This window comes from Lissotriton vulgaris, chromosome 4_1 (genome assembly GCF_964263255.1).
Source record: "Lissotriton vulgaris chromosome 4_1, aLisVul1.2, whole genome shotgun sequence".
In the NCBI taxonomy this organism is placed as follows: Eukaryota; Metazoa; Chordata; class Amphibia; order Caudata; family Salamandridae; genus Lissotriton; species Lissotriton vulgaris.
Genome location: NC_141691.1, coordinates 9,911,450 through 9,927,101, shown reverse-complemented (window position 1 = coordinate 9,927,101; position 15,652 = coordinate 9,911,450).

Below are 15,652 nucleotides of genomic sequence, written 5' to 3'. Positions count from 1 at the left end.
CACCGGTCACTGGGGCCTCGGCCGGCCTCTGGAGCCGCACCGCGCCCCATCATTGCGCGTCTTTTAAACTATCGTGACCGGGACGCTGCCCTCCAGGCTGCCCGCACCAATCGGGCCCTCTCCTTTGATGGGGTGTCTTTCACCATGTACCCCAACTTCACGCCGATGGTGCAGGACCAGCGTCGTAAGTTCCTGGGGGTGAAAAAGAAACTTCGGGAACTGCAAGTAGACTACGCTTTGCTTTACCCTGCCAAGCTTAGAGTGACGCACCAGGCTAAGCAACACTTTTTCACTAACTCACAGCATGCTGAGGATTTTGCAAAGCGCCTCAAGCGCGATCGAGCGGCTGCAGATCGAGGAGGCGATCGAGACCCTGAGGGTGAACATTCGGCGGCTGAGGAGGAGGTCGCCTCATGGGGGTGACTTTGTTCTTTTTTTTGTATTGAGACAATATAGACGTATGTCTTTTGCATTGACTTCCTTAACAGCACTGAAGGCCTAACTGCCATCCGCTTTTTTGAGGCGGGGGCCTTATCTTGCCTGTGTGCAATTGTATGTATGGGTGGCGTTTCTTGGGGTCGGTATGGAACCGCAGGATGGTGCTATTTGGTTTCGCGCTCTGGGCACCCACCACCCCCGCGCTGCGCCTGGGGCCATTTGGGACACGTTGGCTCGGACACTGGTGTGGTGTGTGGGAGTGGTGTCGTGCACCTCTAGAGGGTTTCCCGGAGGGTGTACCCCACTTGTACTTTTGGTTTGGATTCTAGTCCTTTGTTGGTTGACTGGATGTGTGTTGGGGAACGGGGGGGCTGGGGGTGTGCATGGCCTGATAGTTGGGGTGTCATCAGGTGGGTGGGTGGGGTAGGGATGATGCTGACGACACGTGCTCGCCCAGGCCTCATGGGTCCTTGCGTAGATTGCTATTGCTGTCTGTGTGTACAGGCGCAGCTCCGAGCCTGCTGCTTCGGCTGGTCCATGTTTATTTTGGGCGGCATTGGTCCTGGGGCCCTTGCCTTCGTCCGTTGTGGGCCTGAGAGGAACGGCCGCCATCTTTGGCGACCGCGTGGTGGTGAGCGCGCTACATGAGGAATGCGTATGCGTGTTGTGGGCCGGATGAGCTGTGTTTGCTGCGTGCTGCGCGATGTGTTTCCTGGGTGCCTGTTGCACGGATGGAGCAGCTGGGGGGGAGTTGTTGTGGTTCTGGTTGCTTGGTTTGGAGATGGCTGGGATGTGTGTGGAGTGTATGTGGTGGGACGACTGCGTCCTGGGTTGGTGTCCTGCTGCTGGCTGCTGCTGGGAGTCGGACGTTCCGCCTTTGCTCATTGGGTCCTGTGGGGCCCTGAAAATGGCTAATGTCGACTGTCATTATAGACCAGATATCAATTTTGTCCTGGAATGTACGGGGTCTTAATGATGCCAGGAAATGTCGTAATGTGATCCAGTATTTGGACAGGCATGCTATTCATGTTGCCCTCCTCCAGGAGACGCATCTGCGACCCGGTCCTTCCCCCAGCTTTGGTGGGAGGTGGGCTGCAGCCAGGATGTTTGCTTCATACTCCTCTTATGCTCGCGGGGTTGTTATCCTTGTTAAAAGATCACTCGCATTTCAAGAACTGGGATCTATGGGGGACCCTGAGGGGCGCTATGTGCTACTGTGGGGGCGGCTTGGGCAGATCACTGTGCTGTTTGTTCATTGCTATGCTCCCAATGTTAATACGCCAACCTTTTTTGTTACATTGTGGGGTCATGTGCTTGCTGTAGATGCCACTTACATTGTGTGGGGGGGGGGATTTCAATTTTGCACTTCATGCTCAGTTGGACAGGTCGGACGGGAGTCCTCAGTATAATGTGCAAGCTAGAGAAGTTCTGCGTGGGGTTGTAGAGGAGGCTGGTCTGATTGACAGCTGGAGGTACTCTCACCCTGCCACTAAGGAGGGCACTCATTACACTGCACATGCGCGCTCATGGGCGAGACTGGACTATGTGTTTCTCTCTAGGGGGTTGGTGGCTGGCCTGCGGGAGGCTGTGCATCTTGCTCGTACGTATTCTGATCACTACCCGGTGAAGGTTGTTTTATCTGTTCCCGGGCTGCACAGGCCGCGCCCGCCTTGGCGCCTTTTTCCGACTGCCTTGCTTGACCCTGTGTTCAGGGAGGAGCTTGGCGAGGAGGTGGAGGCGTTCTTCCCCAGAAACAAGGGTTCTGTCGACAGTGTCGAGGTTATATGGGAGGCGTTCAAGGTTACGATCCGGGGAGTCACTATCTCTAAAAGTTGTGGAATGCTTAAACTGATTGTTCGGACCCTCGAGGGCTTGGAGGGTGACTTGCGTGACTTAGAACGCAGGATGCAGGCTGACTCGGATCCCGAACTTTTGAGCCAGTTCCGTACCAAGCTCTCTGAGTATGAAGAGGAGGCCGCCAGGGAGGCTAAACATAGGGGAAAGTATTGGACGGCGAGGAGGTACTGTGAGGGGGAGCGACCCGGTAAGGTCCTTGCTGCCCTTACTAGACATCCAAGGCATGGGTCGGACGTGCTGGAATTGGTTTTGCCGGATGGCACTCGCTGTCGGGACACTGCGGAGATTCAGCGTACCTTTATTGACCATTACGCATACCTTTACACTACACAGCAGACTGGTGAGACACGATATGGCGGATTTCTTGATGAGTTGGCACTTTGTTGGTTGTCGGATGATCACCGGGCATTCTTAGGTAGGCCCCTGGAGGTGGAGGAGGTCAGGAATGCCATCATGTCTTTGAATAATGGGAAGGCCGCCGGTCTGGATGGCCTTCCTGCGGAATTCTACAAGTGTTATGTGGACATTATGGCCCCCGTTCTCCGCGAGGTTTTTGAGGAGTCCCTCGAGGAGGGGCGACTGCCGTGTTCCATGCGGGAGGTCGCTATTACGTCGCTGCTCAAGCCGGGAAAGGATCCGTTGGATGTGGGTTCCTATAGGTCCCTCTCATTGCTCAACTGTGATGTCAAAATACTCGCGAAGGTCCTGGCGGTCAGACTCGCTGAGCTCATGCCTGTTATTGTTCTGCCCGATCAGTCGGGGTTTGTGCCCGTTCGTGCTACCTCCCACAATCTTCGCACCTTGTTTTCCCTTATTTCGACCTTCGCTCCAGATATCCCGCCATCTTCCTTGATGCCACTAAGGCGTTCGATTCAGTTGAGTGGGGCTATCTTATTGATGTACTTTGTCGGATGGGCTTTCCTCGGATCTTTATTTCATGGGTTAAGCTCTTATATACTGATCCGATGGCGAGGGTGGTGGTGAATGGGGTGTTTTCCCCCCCGTTCCCTCTCACAAGGGGGACTCGTCAGGGGTGCCCCCTCTCGACCCTCCTATTTGCCATTGCCATTGAGCCTCTGGCCTGCAGGATTCGTCAGCTACACCAGCAGAGCGCCTTTAATTGTCTTCAGCGTCAGGTCGGGATCTCTTTGTACGCTGACGATGTCACACTTTATGTGAAAGATCCTGAAAACAACCTTAATGCGCTCTTGCGAGAGCTGGTTGCTTTTGGGGGTGTCTCCGGTGTCCATATCAACTGGCGGAAATCCCAACTCTTCCCCCTTACTGCCGCTGTGGCTAAGTTTCCTCTTGATTACCCTTTGGAATGGTGCGATTCGGAGCTGCGGTACCTCGGCATTGTTGTGTCATTGGACAGAGAAGAAACGATCAGGCTTAATTATGGTGTGGCTATTACTAAACTGGCAGACGACGCCACTAGATGGATGTCCTTGCCTATCTCCATGGCCGGTCGGGCGTCACTTATCAAGATGGTAGTTTTGCCCCGCTTTCTGTACCTCTTTCAAAACCTTCCATATCATCCTGGTGCTTATTTTTTTCGCAGACTTCGCTCTGAGCTCATACGATTGTTTTGGGGGGGCAAACAGCCGCGGGTGGCTTGGGCTACCCTTACACTACCCTATTCTGATGGAGGATTCGACGTCCCTGAATTTGAGCTTTACTATCTTAGCGCTCAAACGCATTACGCTTATCACTGGATGCGCCCCACGCCGTTTATGATCCAAATAGCGGCTGAACATTGGGTTGCCCATCCGCTCCCATTGGAGGGATTAGTATTCGGCAAGGTGTCAGATGTAGATACGCCTCGAACGACGGTGACATGCACGGTGGATGCTTGGAAACGGGTAGCACGACTGCTGGGCATCTCCTTTCTTTATTCGCCGGCCCTGCCTCTGTCCTATCATCCTGATTTGTCTCTGTTGTTGGAAACGGGGTTTCAACGAATGTGTAGGCGGCTCGGTATTCTCACGTGGGGTGACGTGTTTCACGAAGGTGCCTTCCGTACCCAGGCTCATTTCTTTGGAGTTGCTGACTGCTCCCCTTTGGAGCTGTTTTACTATGTTCGTCTGAGGCAGGGCATGCGCGCCTTATTACCGGATTTCCCTTCGGAGCCGGAGGTCACCCTCCCCCTCCATGTGCTGTTGGTTTCAGATGGGCGTCACCTGGTGTCGAAATTATACGGTGCTATTCGCCGACAGCGCTTTGTCCCGTCCAATCGGGTGCGTGAGCAGTGGGTTGCTGAGCTGGGAGCCCCTATTACTGACGAGCAATGGAAGTATTGCTGTGGACTCACGGCCAAAGTTTCTTCCAGTTGTTGCCTGAAAATCATCCATTACAAATTTGTCCAGAGGTACTATTACACCCCGGCGAGGAAACTTCGGTTTCATTTAGCGGAGGATGACAGATGCGCTAGGTGTCGAGCAGAAGGTGCTGACTTTCTGCACTTGGCTTGGAGTTGTGCGGGGGTACTGGAATACTGGACTCAGGTCAATGTGGCCCTGCAGGTTATGGCGGAGGATGGGGTGACGTTTGACCCCTTGGTGATGTTGCTGGGTTATTCTAGGGACGTGCCTGCCTCTCATCGTAGATTTGTTGACATGGCCCTACTTCTGGCTAAGCGTAGGGTTGCTTGCTGCTGGGGTCGTGGCAGGGTACCGCGCTTCCAGGATTGGTTGAATGACCTCATATACTGTCAGGACCAATATAATGTCTATTCTGAATTGATGCCTGTGAGGTGCAGACCCAAGGACCTTTGGAGCCCGCTTCAGGTGTACCTCCTCACTAGAGCTGTGCAGGACTCTGATTCTGAACATGAGGACCGAGTAGGGGTTGGTTGACAGCAGCACGGTGGGCTGGGATTTCATTCTACATTTGCTGGTCCTCAGGTATCGGGGGGGGCTGAATTGCATCCTCTTTCTGCGAGCTCAAGGGGGCTGTATTTCCTTGTATGTCACTCAGATGGTAGCAATAGAGATCGGACTCCTGTCAGGTTTTAGCCCTTCTTTCTGTTTCTCCTTTGTTTCTTTGCGCTAACAGAACATGCCCATACTGTATCGTCTCATCAGCTTGCCTGTGCGTCCTGGATCATCATTCTCCTACATGCTATGTGAATTTAAATATTGCTATATATATTGATTGCTATGTCACTCTGTACTCGGGACTTTTTTGAGTATGTCGTACTACTGTAATGGCCATTTATGACTGTATGTATCATGTATGCACTTCCTTTTTCCTTGCTTATCTCCAAATAAAGGTTTTAAAAAAAAAATGAACCAATCTGTCCCTGAGGTTTCTGCCTCTTTTGAAGGCAAACATTGGTTTTTCAACCAATTCTGAGAGGTCGGATGAAACTGACCAATTTTTTGAGACTAGTTTTTTGATGGAATTGCTTAGTGTACCAAACGTAGTAACACATACAAGTTTGGGCTCAGTGGTTTTCTCTTTCACTTGGAGAAGAGCTGAACGATCGTTGTACCAGGCTCGCTTTAACGACCGTTTCAGTAGCCTGTTTGGGTAGCCTCGTGCTAGTAGTTTTAATTTCAGATGTTGTGCTTCTTTAAAGTAATCAGCTCTTTTTGTACAGTTTCTATGCAAGCGTAGAAACTGGCCAAAGGGTAGGCCGTCGCGTAAAGCTTGGGATGACAGCTGTTATATTTAAGAAGGGTATTTTTGGCAGTAGGTTTGGTAAAGAGAGTTGTGTACAAAGTTTTATCGTCATTAGACTTGATGGAAATGTCTAAAAAGTCAATACTGAGATTATTGGAGACCATTGTGAACTGGAGGTTGTTATTTTTGGAATTGATCCATTTATGAAATTCAGTTAATTCTGTGGAGTTGCCATGCCAGATGAAGAAAATGTCATCTATGTAACGCAGCCAACATCCCAGGTTGGCTGCAAAAGGGTTGTCAATATCATAGATAAATTTCTCTTCGAAATTAGACACATATATATTTGCTATGTCTGGCGCAAAAACCGCGCCCATGGCTACGCCTTTTATCTGTTGGTAAAAGGTACGTTCATAGATAAAAAAGTTCTCACATAAAGGAATGCATAGACAGTCAATAATAAAGTCTGATGGAACAATATGTGGTCTTGGTCTAGTTTCCAATAATGATAATAGAATTGATAATGCATCCTCTTGAGGAATGTTAGTATATAGACTTTCGATGTCCATGGACACCGAAAAAGTTCATTTTCACTATCAAATGGGATGTTTTCCACATTATTGATAACTGCCATTGTATATCTGATGTAATTTTTATTTTCTGTGGCAAACGGACGAATAAAGAAGTCTGCATATTGTGCCAGGGTTTTTAAGATGGAATTACACCCTGACACAATAGGGCGTCCTGGCGGGGAGGTTAAATGTTTATGAACTTTGGGCAGTATATAAATCGCTGGAACTGTGGGCGCCTTGTTGATTAAAAAGGCTGCTTCTTTATCACTAAGCTAACCTCCGTTGACTCACTCCAATTTAGCAGTAGGATTGCAAGGTAATTTCCGATAGTTGGATACTACAGATAGTTGCTTTTGTAGTTCCAAATTGTAAGATTTCTGATCCCAAAGGACTATACCTCCACCTTTGTCCGCTGGTTTAAAGATGGTATCTGGAAGGGATTGTAGATGGAAAAGTGCTTGTTGTTGTTCTTTGTTGAGATTATATGGTACCCATTTAGGATGTTTAAATAGATGCTTAAGTTCGATCATTACTACATTTTCAAAAGTTACAATTTCTTTGGCTATCAAATTGTTTGCCGGAAAAAAGGTGGAATTCGGGCATAGGCCGTTGGCATTAACGGACAAAGTGTTATCCTTGTTAGCAAAAAATTTTTTTAGGCGAATAGACCTAAAGAACTTGTAAAGTTCTAATTTTGTAGAAAACAAGTCATTCTTGTGCGTTGGAACAAAGGAAAGGCCATGTGAAAGAACAGGTATTTCAGTAGGGGTTAAGGAGTGTTTGGAGAGATTGAAAATAGGTAGACTTACATTGTCTTCTACCACTCGTAATATTGGTTCCTGGTACGCCGGAACCCTGGGGTGTAATTGTTGCGACCCCATCCTCTCGTGGCTGTCTCTGTTGGCCTCGAGTCGGAGGGCCTTGTCCCCTCTGGCCCTGTCCTAAAAAAGGTTGTCTGGAGGTAGATGGTTGTTCTTGTCCTGTTCTTTGATGGTGTTCTTGACCTCTCTCCTTGTCTGAGTCTGAATCGGTACCAGAGAAAGTGATCTTTTTCTGCTGGCCTCGAAAAGGACCTTGTTGATTGCCTTGTTGATGCCCCAGAGGTTGGTAAAAGTCTTTGTTCAGATAGGGGTAAGTTCTTTATTTGTTATATCTTTTGATATCTAGCTGAAGCTTGCTAGTCTTTTTTTGGGAATTGAAAGTCTCAAAGTCTTTGATCGTAAGGGTTATTTTGTCCAATAAGGCCTTAGCATTGATACTATTGGAATCAGAGTTGATTTTCAGTTCAAGGGCTTCAATGTCTTTAACTAGACTTTTAATATGTTTCAGGGCCGTCTCAATGCTCAGCACCATCCAGGTGCGTGAACATTTGTTAGAGGTGAAGCTAAAATGTAATTTAAAGTCTTCGTCCTCAGTGAAAATTATAGGAATGTTCCTAATTTGTAAACCTGTCGGAATAATGTTAGCATTAAGGCAATCCGTCAGTAACTTGGCATGCAGTTCGGTGCGTACCAGTTTTTTCCGTAGTCTTTCCAGTTGATTAAGATCAGACTGACAAGGTGAGGGAACAACCGGCCCGTTAGTTCCTAGCAGGGAAGGTCTAGATGAAATTTGTAAGATGTATTCATCTGTGTAGGAAAGGGTCTCTGCTTCAGACATGTATGAGGCCAAATTATGAACAGCCAGATAGTGGGAAGAAAAAGTCGAAATATTAGAGAAAGGGAAAATCTCTAAGGAATAACCACTTAAGAAGGTGACCCGCTGCAGATAAGTATCTGCGCAAATAACAAATTATAGGCAGGGGAAACCCAATTAACCCTTGTAGACTTGGGCAATGTCATCACTGCAGCATTGTCCAAGTCCTGCTTTAGCCTTGAGCATGTAGCATAAAGCTTTAATTTGTATTTGTTTAGGACTCATGAGCCAGTGTAACTCACAAAGACGACTGGAGACCAAGGCTGATTTGGGTAGAATTACTTTGCAGCTGTGTTCTGCACTATATTCAGATGATAAATTGTAGCTTTGTCGGCTCCTAAGTACAACACATTGCCGTAATCCGATCTGAATAGGTTTGATGCATGAATCACAGTCTGTTGTAGGAACAGGGATCATCCAAAGTATCACCACCACTTGAGTACCATACAACAGGTGGCAATCACCTTTGCCACTTGAGATACCAAGGTGCAAGGTTGTCTGTGTTGTTGGCAAGATAGCTTTTGTTTAGGAAAGGGTAACTTCCTGAACATAGGCAGTCCATGCAGAATGCAACACACATGGAAAGAGGAAAAACTTTGGAGAAATGAAAACATTTCTCCTTATTATGCCTGTTCAGAGAAAATATAAATCCTAATCCTTGACATCACCCCCTTACCATGGGATGACACCTTGTCCACTACCCTCAGACCCCCCCCACCCAAATAGACCATGCACAAAACCTCAGCATTATACTGGACTCATCGCTCACTATGAACTTCCAGATCAACGCTGTGTCCACGACATGCTTCAACACCCTCATCATACTCTGGAAAACATTTACATGGATCCACTCCGAAGCCAGAACAACTGTCACACACGCCCTCATCAGTAGAAAACTCGACAAGCGCAACACCCTCTATGCCTAAATTAATAAATAACTCCTCCATTAGGTCCAGACCATCCAGAACGCCACAGTCAGATTTCCTAGAAATCCCCCATTACAACCACATCACCCAATACCTCCATGATATACCCATCGAATGAAGAATAACCTTCAAGCTCCTCACACACTCATACAAAGCCCTAACAACATCGGAACGGCATATCTAAACAACCACCTCTCCTTCCAAACCCCCAAGAGAAACCACTGATCAGCCAACCTTTTCCTGGGCACCGTCCAACTCATCTACAAGACTACAATGGGTAGAAGTCCTTCTCATACCTCGCAGCAAAGACCTGGAACGACCTCCACCTCCACCTCCAGCAAAGTCCTAAACTGCTCCAGTTAAGTAAGGACCTCAAGTCCTGCCTCTTTGGATGACTCCAGCACCCAATAGAGGCCCCCCAGCACCTTGAGCTACTCACGGGTGAGTAGCTGTGCTTTATAAACCCCTCATTGATTGATTGATTGATTGCTCTGGGGTGGCATGAGGTTTTGGCGCTGCCCTCGGTTTGTGTGATTTTGTACATCTGCGGCAGCATCAAAATCCATTGGTGCTGCATGGGAACAACAACCACGGAACGCCTCCTTGACGCAAAGTATGCTTTGCGCTGCCTTGCTTACTCTGTATCTATGGGGCCATGCAGAGCCAAGCAGGGCGGCTAGGTGACACTCAGAGATGTGATTGAGAGGCCTCTGCCACTGGAGCACTTTAAAAAAAGTGACACTGTTGGTGTAGGCCTCTGGTAAATACACCCTTCTATTCTTATGTGGACTTTGTTCACCGAAAGGAGATGGACTAATGTAAATCAATGGCTTATGGGCCTAAAAGTAGAAACTGAAGGCTTCTGTCACTGAAAGAGATAGACTATTGCACATAAGGGGTGTGGGTTATAATTGTAAATACTGGGTTACTGAATGGAAATCCACTATGGCCTTACAAGGTTTGGGTCCCTGTATGGAAATTAACTATTGCACATACATGGCTTGACTCATTGAAGGGAGGTGGCTATTACACATGCAGGGCTTGGGTCACTTAAAGGAGATGGGGTTGTGTAGTTCCTATCAATGTATACAGTGGCCTGAGGCTTTGGGGCAAACCCCTGCTCCAAAAGCTGAAATTAAAAATGTGGGTGTCTGGCTTGACCCCAAACTTTCATTTGAGAGCCAAATCAGGAAGGTAGTTGGGAAATGTTTTGGGACTCTCAAACTCCAAAGGAAACTACTGGGTTTATTACCAAGAAGACAATTGTTCATGCAGTAGGGACTTGCCAGATAGATTATGATAACATCCTCTACCTGGGAATGACAAAAAATGTCGAATCAAGATTCAATCAATTCAAAATGCAGCAGCATTCCTGGTCATGGACCTCCCAAGAAGAGCCTCTACTACGAAGTCGCTGATGACTCTCCATTGGCTTCTGGAGGAGGAGAGGATTATTTTTAAGTCCATGTGCTACTGCCAGAGAATTCTGTGGAATAAAGGCCTGAGTTATCTACGCTCAATGATAACTTCTTATACACCGACACGTAATTTAAGATCGACAGGAGCTTACTTGGTTAGAGTGCAGATATTATTCTGCAGCCAAAAGACTCTGAGAGCCAAACCTTGCAAAATAAAACCCGGGCTGTTTTCATCTTTAAAAAAGATCATCTAGCTCCCGATCTAGGTCCCGGTTCTCTTAGCCCATGTACAGACTCCCTTATGCTTCGGCTTTAATCCTAGTGTGAGGACACAGCAGCGGTGTAACCAAGCACTTTACAAATGGTAATAATAATAAAATAGGATATGTTTAGACAGCATAAACTATGGGATTGGTATCCAAACGGTTTCCAGACACCCACAAAAGAGATGCTCGACTGCAAACCAGCGAGCTCACAGTGCCACTATAAGGCCCCCTTACTAGGGAACAATCATTTCTGGCAACGATCGAACATGACAACGCTTGATCCTTCAGGGATCGTGGAAACAGTACAGTACTTTTCGCTCAGTCACTCGTGCTCCCTTTGTCTCAGAGAGGTTCACAGAATAAATGGTGGTGATGTTCTCAATAAGTATTTATTTAACCAGCATCATTCTACTATAAAATATGTGTGCTGCAACAACCATTAGACAGAAATCGATATATAAGGGTGCAAGCACCAACAGAGTAAATAAAAGGTACAATTCTAACATGGTGCTAAAACCGTAAATATATGCAGGCATATAGATACTTAGCAATCATTAGGCATAACCCTTCCATGCAAACTCCTTCTGAGTGTACAGTCTAACGAGCATGTACATGGGTGTAAAGCCAAGAATCCCCCTAGGAGAGAACCAACCCCATTACCTGATGGGAGAGAATGAAGGACCCCATGTTGGTCTCAAGTTGGACACCCCTCAAGGGATGCCAGACCACTGTATGCTGTAGTTTCTGGGTGCAGGGACATTAGCATGGAAGTTTCTCTTCTGGATTACCTATTGAAGATGTTGTACTTATATACCAGAAAGGTAGTTTGAAGGGTTCTACCTAGCTGTGTCCTATTGTTCATGGATGACAATAGCGGTGATATTTGTATAAAGTTATTATGTAGAAGAAGGTATTCCTGCTGTGATACTGAGAATCCTCATGCATAATAAATTACGCTAGTTTTCGAAGAAAACCACACAACATTTAGTCGGCATCTAGCTAGGCAAAAGGTCAGCGCAAGAGCCGTTATGTAGAATAAGGTAGGACAAATGTAGGTAAAAAGTTGTGCAACTACCTATGCCTATATTGGGGTAACTTGGGACTAATAAAAATGGACTATGGTACATGCAGGGTCGTGAGTCACTGAAGGGAGGTGGACTATTGAACATACTGGGCTCGTCTCACTGAAGGGGGTGAACTATTGTACATACAGGGCTTGTCTCATTGAAGGGAGGTGGACTATTGAACATACAGGGCTCGTCTCACTGAAGGGGGGTGAACTATTGTACATACAGGGCTCGTCTCACTGAAGGGAGATGAACAATTGCACCTAAAGGCTTGAGTCACTGCTTTTAATATTCATGTGAACTATTACTATTTCCTTTCCCATCACCTCTCAGTGGATTTCTCTTGTAGACAAAGATGTGCAACTTTGCAATTCATTTGGAGTGGGTTGCTCAAAGAGAAGAAGGACAATACAAAAGACTGTGGGCCCTCATTTATAATGATTTGGTGTAGGGCAGCACCACAAGTCTTTTGACTGTGCTGCCCTATGCCAAATTGAAAGGGCAGGATACAGTGCATTCCTGTCCTTTCAGCCAGTGCACAATTTGTTTTCTAGTGCTAATGCAGGCACTCTTGCACAATGGTGCAAGGGTTTCTGTGTTGTTGGCATGATTGTTTTCCCTGAGACCTTCCTCCACAAAAACAATCCATGGACATGCTTTCTTCTTTCTATGTGTGCTGCAGAATACAAGGAGAAATACAGATATTCCCAGGTTTGCAGATCACCCACAACACTGCACTGCAACTTGCTGCAACAGTCATGGAATGTCTCCCTGATGCAGTGTAAAACAACTCAGTGATTGGCACTGCATTACCTTACACCATATCTTCGAGTCCATGAAAAACCACGTTAAAGGGCTTTTTGTGGCCTTGTAGATATGCATCTGCATTCTGGGCCAATGGAGCATCTAACAAACAATGCATCAGCGGCGCAAGGGCGGCGCAAGGTGCATGTAAATAATCCCCTAATAGCCCTATGTATGTCTTGGGAGCAGAGAAGCGCGGCACACATTCGATCCTGCTGCCCTTCATCTTATGGTGTATCTGCTTTCTCTATGTGCTTTCCATTTGGAGCTGGGAGAAAGCATCAAACACCTGATTGGGTTCTAGATATATGTTTACAAGAAGTCACACCCCATCCCATTGGGGCAAATGGGAGACAGTCATGTACTCCTGGTCACGGGGCAGATACTGTTCTTTACCCTGCAGAGACTGTAAAGAGATGAGATAAACAAACCACCAGTCACAGAGGCAGATGACGTTCTGGCCCCTTACAGGGGACTGGCGGGAGAGGCCAGACATTCTTCAGCTCTCTCAGATACAGGATGTGGATTCGAGGGTCAGGACAGACATGCATTGCCGCTCACAGATGTAGATCCTGTCCTTATCCCTGCCAAAGGACCAGCAAGAGAGGCTGGCTCAATACCACCACAGGCAGATGTAGATCCTAGGGCTTATTTCCAAGAGTCTTGAGCTGATGGAGAGTCACTGTTTTCACTCTCCCACGGTGTAAGCCTCTCAATTAGAACTATGAGGCTCTCTGCGTGGCTTTGCATGGCCTCATAGATATGGAGTAAGACACATCTGTGCATTCCACTGCCTATCCTTCCTCTGCATCAAGGCGGTGTTCTATGCCAGTTGCGGTGGGTTTTCCACGCAGCACACATGAATTCTGACGCTGCCCCAGATTTACTTTATCACATCAAACCGGGGCAGCGCCAACACCTTAGGCCTTCGCAGAGCAGGTGTAATGAATAAAAAAGTGTTATTTCTTCTACTTTTTCCCTCTTTCCACGTGTGTTGCATTCTGCAGCAGACATAAAAGGAAGATAACGCCGCTCGTGCTACAAGGGTGCCTACCTACGTGCTAGGCAGCAAATTGTGCAGCAGTCTACGGAGAAAGGACAAGAATGCACATTATTCCATAAATACAGTGAATTCCTGCCCTTTCAAATTGGCGTTTGGCAGCGCAGCAAGAAGAACTGCGGCACTGCCCGGCACCAATTCCTCATCAATGAGGACAATTGATCTGACCCCTGACTTGAGATCAGCCTTAGTGGAGAGACATAAATCACCACTCACATAGACACATCCAGGTCTTAACTCTAACAGGGCAGACAAAATTCTCTACTCACAAATACAGGATGTGGACTGACCCTAGAAGAGAGACATACATCACCACTCTCTCCTTACCTATGACAGGCGGCTTTCTTCGGTCTCTCCCTGTAGCTGATCTCACTCTGTGTCACTCCAGAGTAAACATCAATGATGCCTCCGATATGAAGCTGCCCAGGGGTGGAGAGGGTTTCCAGCCCCCAGGACTGCAGGGTGCAGGCAGATCTCACCAGTGACGTCAAAGAGCAAAGGCTGAATGAGATGAGCAAGTACCTTTGGGGCTCCATATGATGGGCTGCCTCAGAGCCGCAATTCCATCAGAAGCCTCTCTGAGGAGGCTGTAGGAAGTGAGCTAGACAGTAGTGTCAGAATAGCTGAATGTTCCAAGGGATCCTGCCCTTCTGCTCAGTCCTGTCTCTGACTTACAGCCTAATCTCAAAAATAGGCATAATGTCAGCACACAGTGTACAGGTTCACGTCACCTGCATAGTGACCCTCCGTTGACACAGCTCACAGGTGCTAGTACAAGCATCTTATGAAGGAAAAATAATGGCACATTTAAGGATTATTAATTACACAGTGGAGGCCCCTATGTCCCTGAGTGCCTAACACTATTATCACAGAGGTGTGAACAAAACTCCCCTCTGAGAGGTAACACGTTTAAGAAAGAGTGGCTGTATCCTGGGGATTATGAGGCCATTCTCTGAGGAGCAGAGCAAACTTGGCTGAACAAATTGAAAAATCAACAACGTTCACATTGATCCATTCATGATCTAGTAATGAACTCATACTTGCCTTTCTCTATCCTTACACATTGGTGAAATAGTGCCTTTGCTGATTTGATAATTAGCATGAAGTTCATATTGCCGCGACCATGCACCAGCATCAACATTAAATCTCAATTAAGCTGCTTTTGGTAGTGTGCCACAATGTGGCATCCACTTGATATGTATATATGACTAACCATGGGAGGCCTGGCCTATGGTGGAGCCTATGTAAGAGTTAAAATCAGGGGGGATTACATTTAAAGTGAACATGGAAAGTGCTAATTTAAGGCACCATTTTGAGCTCCCTTTTGTCTGAAATATCCAAGTGTTGTGGCAGTGCTATATAGCACCTTAATCGCATTGCCTAGTATAAAAATAATAATAATCTTTATTCAGCATAAAATAGATACAAAAAAAAGAAAGCAGTTTAAAAGAAAACATATGTCAGGTGCATGTGTCATCTGTAAAGCAACCAGATGTTAAAAAATTGAGAACCCTGAATCCACTTTGTCTTATCCTAACAGTTTTTTTAGATTCACAACATTCCTAGCAGTGATTTCTTAAGATAAAAAATATAATCAATCAGATCCTAGTCAACATTAATTTGACATGAGACAGTCACACTGAAAATCTTAAAAATAACTATCAGTTTAGTGCATTCACAGTAGCAAAACAATGTGCAAAAACATACAAATACTCTTCATTCACCTGTGGTGGTTCTTAGCCTTAAAGCAGATCCTAAAAAAATAGGAACACAAAAAAGTGTATGAACAACAGTTGAGACCTGAAAAAAGAGTAAGGCAACACAGGGCTGATGTCTTCAAACTTTTAGATGCTTTGAGCCCCCTGTCAAAACTTTTTAAGCGTAAGGACCCCCTCCAGACAAACCTTTCTAGAACTTGTTCCTCC